This window comes from Balaenoptera borealis (genome assembly GCF_965194805.1).
Source record: "Balaenoptera borealis genome assembly, chromosome: 13".
In the NCBI taxonomy this organism is placed as follows: domain Eukaryota; kingdom Metazoa; phylum Chordata; class Mammalia; order Artiodactyla; family Balaenopteridae; genus Balaenoptera; species Balaenoptera borealis.
Window position 1 is genome coordinate 49,332,905 of NC_138870.1, and position 20,367 is coordinate 49,353,271.

At 37.5% G+C, this 20,367-nt stretch overlaps 2 long non-coding RNA genes across 2 annotated transcripts in view; one reads left to right on the forward strand and one right to left on the reverse strand.

Moving 5' to 3' along the window:
* LOC309609599 overlaps window positions 1–20,367 on the reverse strand; it is a 387,652-nt gene that overhangs the window by 350,124 nt on the left and 17,161 nt on the right. The gene's annotated exons all lie outside the window — the stretch shown is intronic.
* The window catches only part of LOC309609593, a 475,588-nt gene that overhangs the window by 39,636 nt on the left and 415,585 nt on the right, over window positions 1–20,367 (forward strand). The gene's annotated exons all lie outside the window — the stretch shown is intronic.

Consider the following 20,367-nt stretch of genomic DNA (forward strand, 5'->3'; position numbering starts at 1 on the left):
CTTCAAGACCCCTTTCAACTCTAAAAGTCGAAAACTAATAAGTGAACAAATAAAAAGTCACACATACAAGACGAATATGAGATTTGGGTAGAGCTCAAAGAATAGAAACAATCAACTTTCCAAATAGCAACCTCCACTGTAGAGAGTACTAGGGTTTTCCTACGTGGGGGCTGAATTCAGAATATCTCCATTACACTGGGGACTTTTCCCAACATTACAGCCCCGAAGAGGCATCTGTACGTGAGTGTTTGCTCTGGGTAATTGAAGCCACTGGGTTGCTCTTGTGGTTTTCCTCTGTGTTACAAAAAATTAAATTGATGTGTAGTTAATTAGAAAGCAATCTAATTTGAAAGAAAGCAGTGACCTGACTCTAACTATGACTCTGTGGTTTGGATATGTTAAGTAACCTATTTTGCCTTAATTTCTCTAACTGTGAATTATAATCATTACTGACATGGATTGACTTATACTGGACTTAGAACATATGTCCAGAAATACAATGCCTACGCTTGGCAAAATGGGATGTAACATGGTTAACCCAGAAGAGTTAATACTTTATTTCAACATATGCCTAGTAAAGGTGCTTCATTACAGTATGTAGTTTAAAAATGAAGACATCAAACAAACTAGAGAAGTGGAGGCACAACTGTCACATTGCAGATGCTCTGTTGGAACGCTGACTGCAAATTTTGGAAAGACTGTGGTACCACGGAGAATGCTCTTGGAAATCAGAATGCCTGGTTTAGTGCCAAGGCTGCAGCTACCTTACCACACGTATGACCCCCAACAAATCATTTAACCTCACCATTTGGCTTCTTCTTCTGTTCTGATTCTGTTTAGAGAATCAGACATGATTTTTAAGACTCTGGTTTCTAATTTCTGTAGCTCTTTGATTTTGGGGGAGGGGACTTCATCCTTCATATCTATAAAGCCATTGATTCTGTATTGCTAGTACACTGTTTGTAAATATACTGTGCTGATATTCCTTTGAAAATTCAGGAAATGCTTGGGTATACATTTTTGCAGCTTGGAAAAAAACTTGTCAATGTCTCACAGTGCTTAATCATTTCTTCGAAAAATGGATACATTTTTGTTTTTGTATTTCTTAACCAGATAAAACCACTGCTTCAATCCCCAAGGAGAGAATAGTTTTGTTATGAGATCTGAATATTTGAAATAGAAAATTACATCATAAATGAATACATATACAATTTAATGAATAAAATGTCTATCTACTCAAGATGTTCCAAGTTATTTTACTGGCATGAAAACTGTAAAGTGTTTGGAAAAACAGTTTCATTGTGATAAGTATAATCAACACATTTCCTGTACTCTAGTTGCAGACCTGTTCATAAACAACATTAAAAGAAAAATAGAGTGACATAATGTCTGGGAAAGAATTCTCTAATAGAAACAGACTCAAGTTCAGGGGTTGTGGTTTTGCAAGTACACAATTCCTTCTGGGAGGCCCTCTTGACAGATTGGCCCTGATCAGAAAAGCAGTGTCATTTAGCTTCGCACAAAGGTGGTTCACATCAGTGTGGTCTGGCTCATTCTGTCATCCTTGCCTCCTTGACCAAAGAGGGAGGAGCAAATTACCCAGACTCCGAACTATACTGCAAATGTCCTAGCTCCTTCCTTCTGGAATTTTTGCCAGCTCTGACTAACCCTTTAAGGTCCAAGATGAGATTACTTTTGAGGGACCTTCATGACACCTTCAGTGAATTATACTGAGAGGCAAATGGAGCTTTGTGATGGGCCTGATGTGTCATGAATAAGCACGTGTCACTTCAATTAAGTTCTAGCCTGGGATCAATCCCAACCTGAAAGTTCATTGTTTTTCAAAGTAACAGGGAATCAATCTCTTTATTAATGATTTTCTGTAATGGTTTTAATGGTTTATAATGAACCATGTTCAAATAAACATGTAGACTGCTTTGGTAAACAAGGTCAGAATATTTACAATCCACATAGAAAATAGCAAAATCAAACACTTTTTAACAATGTCTCTAAAGCCTGTCAGCACACTGACAATATGGGTATTGTACTTTATACTCTGTTTTGCGGTAAATGTTTAACACCTGGCTCTCTGGAGAAAAGCTGTGATTTTTGTAGTGTTCTGCCATGTCCATGGTGTCAATATTCCCACCACGACCAATTGCAAACTGCCAGGGTTCCTGTATGTGGAACTGAGGAGAGAGGTGCACAGTCAGCTCTCAGGAGCTCAGATGAGCAAAAGCTCTAGCACAGCACTGATTATACCCGGGAAGTGAATGAAGAAAGAGGAAGACCAGGTGGCAAACTCAGGACCACAGAGCCATAAACACACAGAAAAATGCCTGCTTCCCAGGTTCAGTCAGGCAAACCCAGCGATTTCACAGACATGCCTGTCTACTTCGGAACATTAAGAATAACCTTCTGCACAAAAGTAGATTAGGATTTAGATGTCATCCCTTTTTGCTAAGGCTTTTTACTACTGTTTTCAAAATTGGATCCCTAAGAATTGTGGAATTTTGATCCAAAATGTGTGTAACTAAAGAGCCACTAAAACTACTCTTCTGGCATTTGACAGGAAAAGACTCTGAAGATAAACTTGATGGATGGTGACTTAATAGTCTTATTTATGAGCGTATTCATTTAAGTGTTTTATGATGTTTGCTATAATCAAAACACATATAAGCCTCACACCTCTTTTGAATGCTGGGATTCCTTAAATGTCTGCTTAAAATCTCTCTTCCTCAGGCTAAGGACTTTTTTTTTCTCCTGTGTGGGAAGGAATGATCATTTAAATGTCAGCTTCACAAATCTTTTGAACACTTTCTCTTTTTCTCCCGTCTCCTTCCCTCTTTTCCTCTCTCTCTCCTTTCTGTTCTCCCTCTCTCCTCCCCGACAACCCTCTCCTTAACCTCTTTTCAGGAAGAATGAGGAGAATCAATCCAGAAAATGAATTATAATTGAAATACAAATACAGGAAATTCCAGGCTTAAGCTTCATATGGCAGAGTTAACTTGGCCATCAGTGTGTTGCATTTTATGTTTTTCTGATGCACTGACTACCTTAGGATAAGGTAACCAGATGTCCTGCATTAGGGAAGACAGTGTCTTAGGTTTCAGCTTTTTTTTTTTTTTTTTCTCTTGACAATGTTTCTGCTCAAAAATTTCTACCAGGCCCTTTCTGCTGAGTGGCTCATTTTGATTCCAGAAATGCTAAAAGCCTCCCTGACCAAAATTGTCTTTTGGAGTCCTTGAAAGTGGGCATTTGATCTGGGTGAGCTCCAGGATTGCTCCAGAGCAGCAGAGAACTGAATCGTTCTATAGTAGGATCTCTTCCTCTCATGAATAGAGGACCACTTCCTACCTTCCAGCAGAGGATACAGCCCCATAATAATGGGCCAGGAATGTTTTCTTAGAGGAGGGAAGTAAATAAAGATTCTTTGCTTGAACAGTGACAGGGCAAATAGCAACGGGAGGCCAGAGAAGAAGAAGGCTAGACACAGGAGGAAGAAATTACCTAAAGGAGGGGTAAAGGAAGGAGGAAGAGCAAGGGGCTACCTGGGAGCATTTAGCATTTCTGACTGACCCTTCATTCTCAGAAACCTCTGCCCTGTTCCCCAGTCTTCCTATTCTTCACCCTCCCCCATTTAAAAAACTGATTTGCTTTTGCTGCTCTGTTTAAATTTGCTAATCTATAGGGCATTTATTTCTCTAATTTCCGTAAAGAAGGGAAAAGTCTGTCCACCTGACTTGACTCACTCTTTATTCTCTGATGGTGCTGATTGGCTGATTTTACACACCCTTCCTAAGATAGATTTCTTCACCTAGAACATGACTTGCCTGGCCATGAGCATGCATCCCACAGCTGTGCTAGGAGTCTCTATATTTGAAATCACAACTAAAATATATGGTGATTTGACAAAATTGTAATGAGGTTCCACCTCACACCGGTCAGAATGACCATCATTAAAAAGTCTACAAATAACGAATGCTGGAGAGGGTGTGGAGAAAAGGGAACCCTCCTACACTGTTGGTGGGAATGTAAATTGGTGCAGCCACTCTGGAAAACAGTATGAAGGTTCCTCAGAAAACTAAAAATAGAGCTGCCATATGATCCAGCAATCACACTCCTGGGCATATACCTGGACAAAGCTATAATTCAAAAAGATGCATGCACCCCTATGTTCATAGCAGCACTATTCACAAATAGCCAAGACATGGAAACCACCTAAATGTCCATCGACAGGGGAATGGATAAAGAAGATGTGGTACATATATACAATGGAATACTACTCAGCCATTAAAAGGAACAAAATAATGCCGTTTGCAGCAACATGGATGCAACTAGAGATTATCATACTAAGTGAAGTAAGTCAGAAAGAGAAAGACAAATACCATATGATATCACTTATATGTAGAATCTAAAATATGATACAAATGAACCTATCTGCAAAACAGAAATAGACTCACAGACATAGAGTTGTGGTTGCCAAGGGGAAAGGGGAGGGAGAGAGATGGACTGGGAATTTGGAGTTGGTAGATACAAACTATTACATTTTATTTATTTGTTTGTTTGTTTATTTATTTATTTTTAAAGGCATAAAACCAAGTTTTTATTAAGTGTCTTTATGATCTCATGGATTCACATATATTTGATATTGTTTCAAGTCCATTGAGTTGTGCTAATTGGTGCTCAGATCACCCCATCTCTGGCCAGTGGAACTGCCTCAAGTTGGCCCCTGGGTCCCTTTGACATGACACTGGTAGTCACAGGTAAATAGTTGCTTCTAGACCTTTCTTATAAGACAAACCTAGGTTCCAAGCCCAGCTCCACCACTTGCCAGCACTTGACCTTGTAAAGTTACCTAAATTCTGAGCTTCTGTTTGCTCAAGGTCCTACAGGAGAGCACAGGAATCCAATCTCCTGGGATAAACCATAATGGAAAAGAACATTAAAAAAAGAATGTCTATATGTGTAAAACTGAGTCACTTTGCTGTACAGTAGAGATTGGCACAGCAGTGTAAAATCAACTATACTTCTATTATGTATATATATATATATATATATATATACACACACACATAGTGATTAGATGCTAGTGATGGAACTCTAGGTTTAAGTTTGTGCATCACACAGTTAGGTAAATACAGTAGAGTCAAATACTGTACTATAATCCTGGAACACATGAGCTCTCCATGAGCTGATCCCCTCTTCCATTTCTAGATTGACCTCCTGTCCCTACCTGCCACCCCTCAACATGTGCTCCTAACATCACAGTTTAATCATCAAACATACCTTGTGGCTTCCTATTTTTCTGTTTCTGCAGAAGCTTTTCCTTTTTGCTGGAATGTACTCCCCTCAATGTGTCCCTTTTTTTCACCTTTGCTTGAAATAGATGTGCCTTTTCATAATGAGGAAGACAAAGTATGGTTTTTACTTTAGAACTAGGTAAGAGTATGCTAAATATTATTTAATAAAATAAGCAAGAGGAGGTAGAAAATTTTTGAAAAGGAGTAGTAATGGGGTAGTAGTAGTAAATAGCCTAATAGGTATTAATGGTATTATCAGGTATTAAAATGGAAAATAAATGAATGCAATTAAATCAGTTAATTAATTAAAGTAAATTTTACCAAGGCTTAGGGAAGTAGAGCTAAATAAACAGAGACATAAAGATCATGGATAAGAAGACTAAATCATGAAAAAATTGTAAATTCTCCCAAAATTAGTAACTAAATACTATTTATATTATAATTTCAAAATTATTTTTCATGCAAATTAACAAACTAAATCTGATATGAAAGAGAAAATATCCAAGAATAGGCATTTTTAAAAGAAGAAAACAAAAGAGGCACTTGCCTTATCTATAGCAAGATAACATATAAAAAGAGTTAATGAAAACAGTGTGGGGTTAGACAAATGAATTAGTGGGATACAATAGAATCCCAGAAATGGATTATGGGTAAATCATAATTTGATATGATAAATGTGGCCTTTCAAATTAATGGGAAGAAGTTGTGGGACAACTGTATATTTTGAAAAAATATGTGTTTCTACTTCCCACAGTTAAAGAATAAAAGTCAAGTGTATTAAAAACTTGCAAGAAAAATTATGGAGTAATTTTCCCTACCTTGAGGTAGGGAAAGCTTTCATTAGCAAACTGAAAATCAACTTGAAAAATAGACCCTAAACAAAGTTTAAAAAACAAATGAAACACTGGAAAATTACCACATATAACAAAAGATTGGTATCTATATTTCACATTTTAAAAACTCCCAAATTTCAGTAAGACCAACTAACAGAAAAATGGGCAGGTATTTAACAGTCAATGTGTAAAAAAGGAAATACAGATAGATAATAAATGTAAAGAGAAATGTTTTACTTCATTAATAATCAAGAAAAATACAAAACAAAAATTAGGTGCTACTTTGTAACCACCAGATGGGCACATCTGTTAAGAGCACATTTGGACCAGTGTCTGGGGAAATAGGCACTAACACACAGCACAGCTGAGAGAGCAATGTGACTCCCCTCCTTGCCTCCTCAGAGCAGTTCTCTCAGGGTTACTTGAGGCACTGCCTCCCGGGCTTGAAGTCCTAAAAATTCCCCCCGAATAAAACATAACTCTCAAGAAAAAATAAATAAAATGCACATAACCTTTTGAGCCACCAATATGCTTCTCAGTAGACATCAGAGAAATGAGCACAAAGAAGCCTCTGCAAAGTTATTCTCTGAACCATTGTCTGAAAGACTGAGAAACTCCTTTGGTTTTATCAGTAGAGTGTCTAAATATAAAGGAATTGTAGAGTAGTGTAGACATGCAACTACATCTATGATATAGCAGATGAGAGGAGTACATTTAAGAATAAATAATATATAATATTTGTTTTAAATGCATATATATTCTCTGTGATTTCATATGTATGCAAATGTAGAGAAAAAAAAAGTTTGGAAAGATTTACATCAAACTGGTAACAGTGGCTGTTTTAGGGGATGTGCCTTGGATTGGGAAGGTATGTGGCCAAGGGGATTTCAGCTTCATCAGACTAGAACCTCCCTTCCTTCCTGCCTCTCTTACTTTCCTTCTTGCCTTCTCTCTCCCCCCACCTCCTTCTTCTCAAGGAGAATCATTTCATGTATTACTCATTTATTGAAAAGTTTAAAATTTAATCTTTATGCATTTTGTTCCAGTAAATTCAGTTTGTAGTAATGTATTTTATGGAACCAGAGGTATACACGTCTATATGAAAGAATGTTCGTTACAGCATGATTGATTAAAACACACTGCTATAGTTAAAATAAAATGCCTTTCCATGAAAAAATAAATTTTAAAAAACCCACCAAAACCCCCCACAAAGTTGGAATCAAACTAACTGTATAACAATAGGGACACACCAGCTTGTGTGTCTCCTCATGTTCTCTTATCAAATATCAAACAGTTTCCTATTCAAACAGAGCTCTGTTTTTTCCCTTTCAAGGGGATGCTTTGCTATGTGATAAAGGAATCCAAGCACAGGGACTACTGAATAATGATGGAAAGTGTGTTTTGATTCCATTGAGTATTTTTATTTTAACAGGTATCCAGGGTGTAGTTCCCCTAGAGAAGGAATGTCTAATGGTCAGAATTTCAGACGTGAGGAGATGTTTTGGGGCAAGCCAGACTTCAGGAACTTCTTCACCTACTACTTTATAATCAGTGTCCTACTTTTCAGATCTGTCTGGAGATCTTAAGTCCTGAGAAACTCCATTCTCAACCTACAGGAACCTGTGTCATAAGGGAATAGCTGAAGGTATAGGGTATGTCTACCCCGGAAAAGAGAAATTTGGGGTAGACTGGGTAGCTGTCTTGAAATGTGTGACAGGTTGTCTCGCAGAAATGGTTGTGTTCTGTGTTGCTTTATATAGTCAATACTGGGAGCAGTGAGTGAACATTGGAGGAGGCCTTTTATAACTTTCATGGGTGAAATTTCCCCCATCATGATAATAATACAGTGAATTACTTGGACAAGAAATGATAGCCCTATTCCTTGAAGTATTAATAGATGGTGGATGAAAACTCACCAGGGATGGTGTAGACTGGATTCCCGAATTGTGTGACTAGTGGGAATGCACATATCTCAAGTTGTTTTCAAATCTTAGACTCAATTATGTTCTGCAAACATGTATTAGGCACTTACTGTATTCTCAGCACTGTGCTTAGTAATAAGAAAATACACCGATAAAACAAGTGTGGCTAGAGAGATCCATGCTAGTATTTTCAACTCCAGTCTCACCAGTTTGAGCAGAAGACACACTGATGGAAGCACCCATTGAAATAAGAGCTAGATGGAACCTGACTGCCCCCTCAGGACCTCTGTGGAGAAGCTGAACCATCACCTTGATTTGATCAAGGGAATTGATGTTGGAGGTGGTCATCGAGAGGACATGACCACTGGTTGACCCAAGAGCTGGACCTGGGCAATCAGAGACTCCTCAACTTACTCCCCTGTCCTTGGAATGTATGTTCCACCTACCATTCCGACACTAGGAGGTGGTTTCAAGGATACAGTCTAGAGAAAGTAAGGTGTTGTTGAGACCGTCTGGACTGAATATGTGACTGAATCCTGGTCAGGCCTCCATATGAACTTTAAGATTCTGGTGGACAGATGTAAAGATTTACTCATTTTGTGGCGTTCTAAGACAGGTCTCCTATGTAAGTTCCCTTGCTCATTAAAACTGCCACCTACCGATCTGGAGTGGTCTGCCTTGCCCTCCCTGGGTCTCTCCTTGCCCTCCCTCTGTAGCAGCCAGTTTCAGATTTTGCCTGAGAAGTTCCCGAGTTTTTGAACCAACAGTGGGTTTTGATCAGAAGGCTCAGGTTTTGTTGAGTTTGCTTCTTGATCATGAGCTTGAGTGGGGCTGATGTCTTGTTCTGTTCTCACTTTGTTTTCCTGATTCTCATTTTTCTGAAACAGTGGCTCTGGAACTAGGCAATGATGCATTCATGAAGGTTTGTCTTTACACTTTTATTTTCACAAAATTGTTCCTTTTGGCAAAGCTCTACTTTAGATCTTCCTTGATGTCAGTAGATACATATACTGGCAAGTCAACTTCATAGGGGACCCAGAGAGCGACAAAGAAGAAAGTCCTTTCAGGATGTGTCCTGCCCTGTAGCCCTTGCTGGCAGGAGATGCCAGGAAAAAACATATGCTTTCTCCACTAGGGGGTCTTCCCATGGGACTATGATGGGGGCATATTCCATGTCCTCTCAGGAGGCTTTTCATTTAAGGAGAACCAGTGCTAACATGAAACTAAGGATTTGGGGGAAGCTTGAACATAAGATAATGCCACATGATTAAGGCCATAACATGTATTTGCTGTTAAGTTCATTGGTACATCTCTGAGGGGGGAATCCTTGCTTTCAAAAACGAGCTTTTGGAAATGCGAAGGTGGAGAATCTCTTCTTTTCCTCCCTTCACTAGTGGTTGTTTGTGGCCAAACGGGTGATTTGGGAACATTCAGTGTGACTCCTAGAGTTCTGAGCCATCGAAGGCCATATATTTCTACCCCATGGATCTCAGGGGGTCAGTATTCAGAGCTTTAGTCTTGGGGGATTCACATAGCCATGGTCTCTAGTCTTAGATGATTCTTCTCTGACTTCTTAAGTGTCCTGGCTTTTTTTCTGTGCCTGAGTTAATCAGGTGGTTGTAATTACTTGGAAAGAGTATGTGTAGATAGTTGTTCGTTTGGAGTAATTGATGGTGACTGGGAAAGTGACCACATGGAGATTTCTCTATTGAGAATCCATGTGAACCCTGAAGGTCTTGAGCATCTGACCTATTATACAGTGGTTGAGATGGGTTTGAACTTAGTCTCTATGATGTATTTTGCCTCAGGCTCTCAATTCCTGTCATAGATGAATTTTAAACTTGAATTTTCCAGATAAGTGTTTCAATTCATAACTTTTCTGTGTTAGCAGAGACCTGATTTTTGTGGTTGGAAATGTTATGCCCTCTCTTATTATTGGAGGGCCCACTGTTTAATTTGGGGAGTCCTCAATGCACCTGCGAGAGAGATGCACAACATTGTATTCATTGGAATATTTAGTATTTGATACACAAAATAATATGACATATATGTTCATTATAATTTATATCAGGCCCAGGTTATATGCGATGCTTAATTATGGTAAAATCTCAAGTAATTTAAGTTTTAAGAATGGGCAATCACAGACAACACAGTTTTGAAGGGCCAGTTGATGTCCAGGGTAAGTTGATATATGTGAGATGAGAATAGTCCCTTCCTTATTTCTTTCTTTGAGTTTTATAACTGACTTGCTGAAGGTTAAAAACCTGGAAATGAAAAGATTTTTTTGTGCCTTGATTTATCATAAACATCAATGACTTCCTTATCTTTATGTTGACAGTAGCTTGTTTCTGTTTTATTTGTCTTTCTTTCTCCTATAATATCATCTCACTTTGCTTGGGCTTTTATAATATATAGTACTTATGAGTGGATGGTGTGTGGAAAGAACATCAACTTTGGTATTAGGGAGACCAAACTTCAAAGCTTAGCTCTGCCACTTGCTGGTTTACTTGTGTGACCTTGGGAAAATTTCTTAACCTCTTCATTTAATAATAACATGTGTATTGTAAGGACCTCATGATAATTAGAGAAAATTCTATGCATGCACTCATGCATACACGTATATATATATGCGTGTGTGTGAATGTGTATATACACATATATATCTAGGTGTTTTGAGACCTGGAATCTAAAGTCTATACATGAAGGTGCTTGTGAATTAATTTTCAGAAATAAAACACTTTGATGTAATAGCAATTTTTTCCTTTTCTAAAAACAAAAAATTCCATTTTTAACCTTAAGTTCCCTGGCTTCCTTTTGTAATTTTCAGGCCAGATCAAGGGCTTGGAAATCAAATAAATGACAAGAAAACACAATGCACAGAGCTACTCTGGAGGGAGCCTCAATCACCTTCGCACCCAAATGTTTGCAATTTTTCAGCCTTGCTTCATCTGTAAGTGATTCCATTTCGGAGACCAGGAAGAGGGAAGTTAAAGGTCAAGGGAATCCAGTTCACTGGGGTAGTTTGTAACAATCAGGAGAACACAGAAAGCCGAGGGAAGCCGATGGTCTTCCTGTCCTGGCTACAGGCACCATATGGAAATAGATTTGTTCTACAAAAAAGGGTCTGGGAGGGTGTAAGGAAGAAGCCAAAGAAAAATAAATTTAGTTCAAAATTGTAATGAGGAAAAGGAAAGCTGAAATGCAAAGCTGACAAATGCCAATAATAATTTGCATCTGACCCCAACTCGGTGTTTTGAACCTTTCAACTACTTAAGCAAGGGTGTTTTTATGCCATTCTTCTAATGCTCTTTATTTCTTACTAGTGTAAAGACCTCAAAGATGTGAACATTCACCCACCAGGGGTAATTTGTGGCAATCCTAACAACTTAATTTGCCTGAGTAGCCCCACATCAAGGTTATGTTACTGTACTGAGTTCATAGACCACACTGGCAAGGAGGGGAAGGCTCTGGTGTGCTGGGTGTGTACAGATGGCAAAGTCCCAGCAGTCCTGAGTCTGAGTATCACACACACACACACACACACACACACACACACACACACACACAATGCTTACATGCAATATAGCATATTATCTATAGTAGATGTAAACCTGAAATAAAATAGTCTTTAAAGTATTGTTCTTTAGTTTTCCAGGGCAAATATTCCTCTTCCAAAATATAGCTTCTATAAACAGAAATGAGCCATAATAACCAAGAGCAATACATTTCATTCATTCAGTCAACGATTTATGAATGCCTACTATATACCAGACACTGTACTAGGGAAGTGACACTGAAAAAGCAGTGACTTCACAGAGCTGATACTTTAGCAGAGGAAGGTGGAAATGATAAGAATGATAATAATATGAATAACAGTATTAACAAAAATAATGAGAAATTATAACCAATATTTTAGGGTTATACCCAGGGCACCTAAGTCAATCTAACAGCGCAAAGATGGAAGGCTTTGCTGAGAAAAATTTGTTTTTAAAAAAATTTTTTGTTTTGAAAACTGGCAAATAGCGGGAGAATGTGATCAAATTTGTACTTTGTAAAATCATCCCGTGGAGAATGAATTGGGTTTGGGGGTGGGGTCACACAGGATGAAGGTAGACCTTTTCCTGGCTCTTCGGGGGGAGTCTTCTAGAAGCTCAGATCCTTTCAAGCAGGTGAAAACACATAAACGCACTGGGAAATACAGGACTGAATGCACACATGTCAGTCCACATGTAGGCATGTAGGAAGCAGGACGGTTGTGAGGCCTTGCTCAGCCTGGGTCCGGGGGAGACACTGGTTCATTGTCAGGCAGGTCCGTGGAGGAGGCCCCCCTCACTGGCTGCGGAGCGGACAGGTGTTCAAGTTCGTGAGTGTTCTCTTCCCTGCGGGCAGGGTGCCTCTCTGACTTGCCCATGTTTTGACTTGTGACCAGTTTATACCTTCACTCAGCAAACAGAACTCTTCTTCCATAGGAGATTTTGCCTCCTATTTTGCTGTCTTGTCCCATGAGAACCCCCCAGTTCTCTGAGCAGGTCTGCAACACATTTGCACAGTTGTAGAAATTTTCCTTTCTGAAATCAACTTTCTAAATGAAGCCTCAAGATTTATAAGATATTGACAAATTGCAATATAGCTCAGAAAATCTTGAGAGTTATTTAAAATCAAAATCAAAACAAAAAAACCCTTTTTTTAAATTGAGTTAGAAGTCTAGAAGTTAATGAGTAAAATAATCTCTATCCTTTAAGCTCTTCATTTGGTTGTCTTGAACCTGATTAGACAACATGTGTCCACTGCAGATTAACCGCTGCAATGCAGGTGGGTGATGCATTTCCTTGGGACCAAAGCACACGCATGACCAGACAGCTGTTGCATGACTTCATGCCTAATCCTCTACATGTGTATAGTGAAAAAATAACATAAAGGGAACAGAAGGCCGCTTCGTTCTAGGAATATCCTAATCCTTCAAGTTGAAAGCGATCGCTGAATGAAATAAGTTGCTTCTAGTCTTAAAATGGAACAGAATTTAGATATTCTGAAATTCAACTCTCAATGTTAAGCCAGACTTAGAACTCATCATTGAGAATGTACCAAATGCTTGAAAGGTTCTTGCTTTGTTGTAGAGCTTTTGATGATCTTTGATACTCAGAATCACAAAGAATTATGCTCTAAGTAATCACAGATGTACTGGGAACGGATGGTTTCTCATGCATACTGATACAGTTACGTTTGGCTGTTTCATTTTTCTTTTGGCACAATATATACCATAGTAATCAAATTCCAAGCCCTAATTTTACTTGCTGTGCTTCCACATTTATTTTATTGATGACTGATACATGATTTATGGACATGTGCACTTTTGTCTGCACATATGTGCTCATATTTCCCTTCTTTTAAGTTTTAGTGTTAGTTTCTTTAGTAAAAGAGCTATTTTTAGTGACTTACATTCCACATATTTAGGGTAAAGTTTATTTCCTTTGATAATCATTTATAATTCAAGAAGCAAGTTATAAAGTTTTTATGGAATAACATCTGAAATTATGAGAGTTTTGAAAATTCAATTCCTGAGAATTTTTATCTGATATAGACCGAATGAGTTCATTAAAAACAAACTTCTACCTGAATCTGTAAATCTGTCTTGTTGTCTTCGTATCTTATTACTTATTATTCCATGAAAAATCATCAAACTTTATTGTAATTTTTTGGCCTTCAGTAGTGGTCATTTGGTTTTGTATGGTAAATGCAGTATATAGGTTTTAGGCATAATCTTCACACAGTATATTTAGATTATGCAATAGATGCCTTTGGAAACATAAGGGCATATTGGTTTTTTAAAAAAAATATAAAACCATTTGTAAAATGTACTAGGGACACATTCAAAGCAATGCTGCCACAAAACATTCTGCAGTGTAAAGAATATTCATACTATGAATACAGACCACCTATTATATTTGTTTTGTCTTTCTGGATTCTTCTCCTTTAGGATTTCCATAAAACAGGGCTGTTTTTCTCTATGAAAGGATTAGAGATGAAAGGCTGCTCTCTCCCCGATCTAACTTCTTCAGTAGCATCTTTCCCCATTTCAACATCTGGTAAAGCAGCCTGCAGACAAGAAAGTATCTCCTGCAGGGAATGCAATTTTTGGCCTCCTTTGTAAAGAGGATTTTAAATAAAGCCAGGCCTGGTTATAAGCTACCCATCCATTTTAATATAGCCTTTGCTGATTTCACTTGGGGTAATCTTTACAATCATTTGCAAAGGAATTGTAATCTGCTGTGCTTTCTTTGTGGTTTCTGAGAGTCATTCCTGTGTCTTCTACACTCGTCTCTTAAGATTATTTTCTCTGAGCCAGCCTGTCTAGCCCAGTCCTGAGTATAAATAGCTCCAAGTTTGGATTTCTTGAGCACTAATGCCCTGCTATTGCTGGGTTATGTGAAACCCTTTCTTATGTTGAACACAAGAAGCCCATGATTATTGGTACCACAGATTCTCACATTCTTAATCAGTTCCACCTGGCCAATAAACAGTAAAGCCAGGACAGCTTCTCTTCTGTGTGGGTTTTCTACTTTATGGGTAATAAAACTGTCCTCAGTGTGATTTAGGAATCCCTTTGATGCCTGCTAGTTTACTGTATTGGTATTTCAGGGGTGTTGGCAGTCACTGGTGAGACTTCACTCCTGGCATCCCAGAACTGTGGCAGTGAGGTAGTTCTGCTAAATAGTGGGGAAACACAGCTGGTAATGCATTTTCTTTTACTTAGATCCATCAAAGAAAAATTTAGAAATGGTCTTGTTGAAACAAGCAAGGTCAAGGGTGGTTGGATTTCTTTCAAACATAGAGAAAGGAAATGAAGAAGGGACAGGGAGAGAGAGGGGAAGAAGAGGAGAAAAGGGGCAAAGAAGATGGAATGTAATTTTATGATTCCCGTGAAAATTCCAAATTGTTTTCTTGCAATGGTTCTTTCTTAAAATAAAATCATTGCTAGAAATCAAGCTCCTTGTCTGCAAGTTCAAGAAATGAAGCTGGACTAATTCTTAGCTTTTCTGTATTGAATTAGCTAGGAGGTAAAAGTGCTGTCTGCAGATTTCAGAAAAGAGAGGAGCATTAAGAACATTCTCTCTCAGCCCCTTTCCAGCTCCAAGTTTGAGGCCTTTTTATTTTCAGTGCATGGTTTTGGTAATATGTTAATGTTTCATGGGGGGGTCGGTTGTGTTTTTGTTTTTATTTTTACTTTTTCTGACCAATTCGTTAGGATATTGGAAGTGGGAAAAACTAAATGGTGTAGGAGGTTAACTCCTATCAGATCAAAAGAGACAAGAAACTGGGGCGTCTGGAAACAGTGAATGCTTTGCAAACTTGGGGAGCTCTCATTGGTTGGCACTATTTATTTTGAACTATTTCTGTTAACCACACTAACCATTAACTGTTAAAAATTGGAACTCCTTTGGACTTTGAAGTAGTTTTGTTACAAAGTGCCCTCCTTTGTATTAGCATTACCTACTCTTGTCTGTAATTATTTGGGTCACTTCTTGAATGAAATAAATGCCATCAGCCTTATTACTATCATCATCACATTTTAAAGATAAGTAATATTAATTAGCTACAATTTAAAGAGCTTAGGGAAAGTTTTATAATATACGAGGGAACTCTCCTGTGAGTGCCTAGTGCCCAAGAGTTATTTACCAAATGCATGATAATTGTTGGCATCACCTATGTATATTTTTAAAGATCCAAAGTTTCTCCTAAAGTACTTCCCCCCCCAGATCAGTTAATGTATGTTAATGAATATTTTTAAATATTGGTACAGTTTTCTAAAAATCTCCCTGTAAATATTTATTAATCCATATTGCAGATGGTGAAATAAATGGAGACAGCGCAGTGTGTTAACAATGAGCAGAATCTGTGTGTGTGTGTGTGTGTCTGTGTATAATAAGACTATTTAACAAACATGTACTGAGCACCTATTATGCATGTGCTAGGTACTGTAATAAATGCCAGAACTATAAAAATGAATGAGGCATAGTCTCTATCCTTGAGAATTATGTGTGCGATGGGGTGATAGATTTTCAAATAAATAATTATAATAAAAAGTGTTAGTACTAAAATAGAGACTAATTTTGCTTCAGGGAGTTGAGAAAGGCTCCCCGAAGAGGTACCTTTTGAACTGAGTTTTGAGTAATGAACTCAGGTTTGGTAAGAGCAGGACAGAGAAGAATATTTTGAAAGGAGAAGTCTGAAAAGGCATCAAGGAGTGAAGTACACCATCTGTCTGGGAAGAGCTGGAGTATGGAAAAGAAAGACAAGAATTAAGCAATGAAAGTTCTTTTCTCTGCCTGATTTTTACTTATTAGTTGCTCTGACAAAAAGTTTATGAGGGAGCAGGTTGACACTTGTGATCAATGTTCCACAAATGTAGATAATTGAAAGTATTATAGAAGAGTGAAAAATACAGCAATTTGAAACCAAAATGATGGAGTCTCTAGCCAGTACTTCCTGACCACATATTGAATTCTTCTAGGATTATTATATCTGCTTATATTAATTCTTTATGCATTTATTAATAATGGATACCTAGTCTTTTAAAAAGTATTTGAAATAATAAAGATTTTGATAGCTTTACATATTTGATCAAAATTAACATAGGAATTTCTTACATTTATATAAAGTCAACATTTCTAGCTGGCTTTAAAGGAAAAAACAATTTAGGCATTGAAAAAATTGGATTTCAGTAAATCCTAAGTGTGAAAGGAAACAACTTTGTTTTATCTTAGTTTTTCTCTACATGAGTTAATATTTATAATACTTTGTGTCACGTGTTTCCCATGGAAAGAGATTTACTCAAATACTAATAAATTAGTGAGTCATCCTAATTGAAACTTAATAAGCAAGAGAAGCTCAGTTACCCTGCTTCCATGCTGCATGCCTACCTCTTTCACACTCGGGCAGCCAAAGAGTGACATGTCAAAATATTGTTTGAAATGCTTACATTTTTAAACTTAAAATAACACAGAGTAAGACTTCTGGTTTAGGAAGTGATGTGGGAAACCACTGAAGAATACCTTCCTGGACTATTAGAAGTCTCTTTTTTCCTGCATAATTATAACTTCCTGTGGAAAGTTTAAATATTTTAGCCTGTATCCTATTATAGAAAACTTAGTTATTTAAAAAAATAGAATATTATTTAGCCTTTAAAAAGAAGAAAATCTTCTTATATGCTATAACATGGATGAACCTTGAGGACATTATGCTAAGTGAAATAAGACCCTCACGAAAAACCAATACTGCATGACTCCACTTATATGAGGGATCTAAGGTAGTCAAACTCATGGAAACAGAAAGTAGAACGGTGGTTGCTATGCACTGGGGGGAGAGTGATAAGAGTTGTTCAATAGTATAGAGTTTCCGTTTTGAGAGATGAAAAAGTTCTAGAGATCCTGTGCATGTAGTTAACACTACTGTACTATATACTTGAAAATGGTTAAGATGGTAAATTTTATGTCAATGTGTTGTTTACTATGATTTAAAAAAGCAACAAAACAACAAGAGGTATTCATTCTACCATGAAGATTCACATTAAAAAGAATAAGTTTCAAGATACAGCTATTTAAATCCTTGTAACGTAGTATGGACATATTTTTGAGACTGGGCACATACATTTTAAATTTAAGTCAGTTAAAATAATTGAAGATACGATTTGTAGGATTGTATATGATATGAACCTTTGTCTGCTTTAATTAATGTTTTCATTTTACAGTTGAGTATTTCACTACTTGTAGATGTTGTTCCTCCATAGATGTGTTGTTTCATGTAGGCAGGAAACCATTTCCTTCCCCTGAAGTCACACTTCATTGTTGCTCTGTTTACTTCATACACAAGAAAGGCTCATCCTGCCTGCTTTGCATTGCTGCTGAATGGGTGGGAAAAACCTGGAGTGAGGAACTATAATGACCCTGGGAGTCTGAGAAGCTCTGGGTCTATTCCTGAGCAATGGTTCTTACTGCATGATTTTGGTCAGAACAAGGAGAAACTTGGGTGGATAGATGGTGATGAGACCATCCCAACGCAGATGCCATATTTTTGTTTGTTTGTTTCAATTAGGGCACTGGGCTAGTTACAACCAGAGTTGTAGTTGTGATTGTCTTTGCCTGGGTTGTGGGATCTCCTAACTTCTGGTAGCATTCCTGGGGTACGTAGGGGCAATGGCCTGCTTCCAGAGTTATTAGTCAGCCATTTACAAAACTTTAATTTTTACCCAGACTCTCTGGATCACCTCAGATGTATTGATAGTACTAAAGCAGATAGGAAACTCACTTTCCATTTACTGATGTGTCCACTAAGCAGATCACGGGAATTTTTGCAGGAGTCTTAGTAAGGGCCGGTGCTCTCCTCTTCCTCAGGTAGTCACCTTAGCACCATTTCACTTAGCACCTTTTGACATACTATTATAATTTACTTATTTATTATGTTTTTATCTGTGTTCCCTCCACCCCCCATAAGAATGTAAACTCCAGGAAGGCAGAGATCTTTTTGTCTCCTTTGTTCACTGATGTATCACGAGCATTTAGAACAGTGCCTGGTCTGAATAGATATTCCCTAAATATTTTTGGAATGAGATGGTCTCAAATTTAAACCTCAAAAGACTGAAACAATGTATCCTCTCCTTTGATTGCCATCCACAGACCAATGACTTTCAGATCTCTACCTCTTGTCAGAACTCCAGCTCCATCTTTAGGCTCTTGTAACCAATTACAGGGATGGTTTTAGAAATGCCTAACAACTGGCTAATACCTTGTAATTCAAATGTAGAGTTGTATACTTCTTAACAGCAAGGCCATGCTATCACACAGACGTGGGTTTGAAGCCTAGTTGTTCTGTAAATTTGGATAAGTTGTTTAAATTCTCTGAAACTCAGTTTCTTCATCTGTAAAAGTGGTACAGTAATATTTAATTATTGGGGTGTCATGAAGTTTAAATGATTGTGTTTTGTACATAGTAAGCTGTCAATTAGTAGTAGCTGCAATGAAAAGGCATAATTATTCTGGTAGTTAGAATTCCTTTATCACAACACTACTGAAAGTAGTGCTTCACTTTCCAGCATTTTAGTATGACCAGTGTTACCTTCTGGAAAATCAGTATAGCATTCACTTTTCTCATGATGTTTCCCACTAGCAGTAACAAGTAGGAGTTGTCCGGAATAAAAGTTACTCTTTATATGAATCAAGTTTCAGTTGGTCATTTCTTGAGAGCCATTAAGTGAATCACTTGCGAAAATCCCACTAACTATAACGATTTCCACTGGAAGAGATGGAAAAGGTAGAGTGTTTTTTGTTTTTGTTTTTTCTACCATTGTACATTTCAGGCAAATTCTTAAATGCATTCAAGTTCCTTGAGTAGAATTCGTAGTAAATAACCAATTTCCTGCCAGATTGTTTCGATCATTTTAATCTCCCTAATTTGTTCTCAGAGTGAGTTCTAAAGGTTTTACCTTTACATATGGGACCAGAGTATGAACACTCTGAGTGCTTTGTGAGCTGATACGGAGATTCTAGGCTACAAGTCGCTGACTAGCATTCATTTGTCTCTTAAGGAACTAGTAAGAACTCAAGAAAGAACTTTGGTAAGAACTAGTCAGAGTGTTTCCAGAGTGACTGACTTCCTTGGTCATGTCAGTAGCTGCTACATGATTTTGGGCAAGTCATTTCTCCTTTTTGAATTATATGATATTTAATGTCCTTTTAAAGTCAAAAATGCTATCCTGTGGAGGTAGTGTTTGCTGCCTTTTGAAAACCTCGTACTTTCACAAGGATGATCATTAATATGCAGTGACTTTGATCCTAAACAGTCTGATGAAAGGCATAATTTGATAAGCTCTTATTTACACATAAGTAAGATAAAAGGGTAAATGGTATGTATTAAACTACAATGACATTTGGTAAACTCCCCAAGTTAAGGAGGAGATAGCCTGGGAACCATTTAATAAAAGTTGAGAAAAATTAGATCATGTGATGTCATTTTCTCCAAATTGTCCATTTTAGCAGAATCTGATGTATTATGATCGTGGCTTCACTTTGTTCTTTCTCAGTTGTCCACTGGTTCAGGTTCATTCTGTTAATTAGGCATAACAGGCATGTGACTTAGGGCCTGAGAGCTTTTTTAAGGCCCTTTGAAAATATTTGAGTCCTAAAAACAAATGATATGCTCCAAAATCTGAAAAAGGAAACCATAAAACTAACATTGATAAATGTTTAATTAAATGTCTTCAGAACATAATATTAAGTCAACTTCATTAATTGTTGAAATTAGTATTCACAAAAT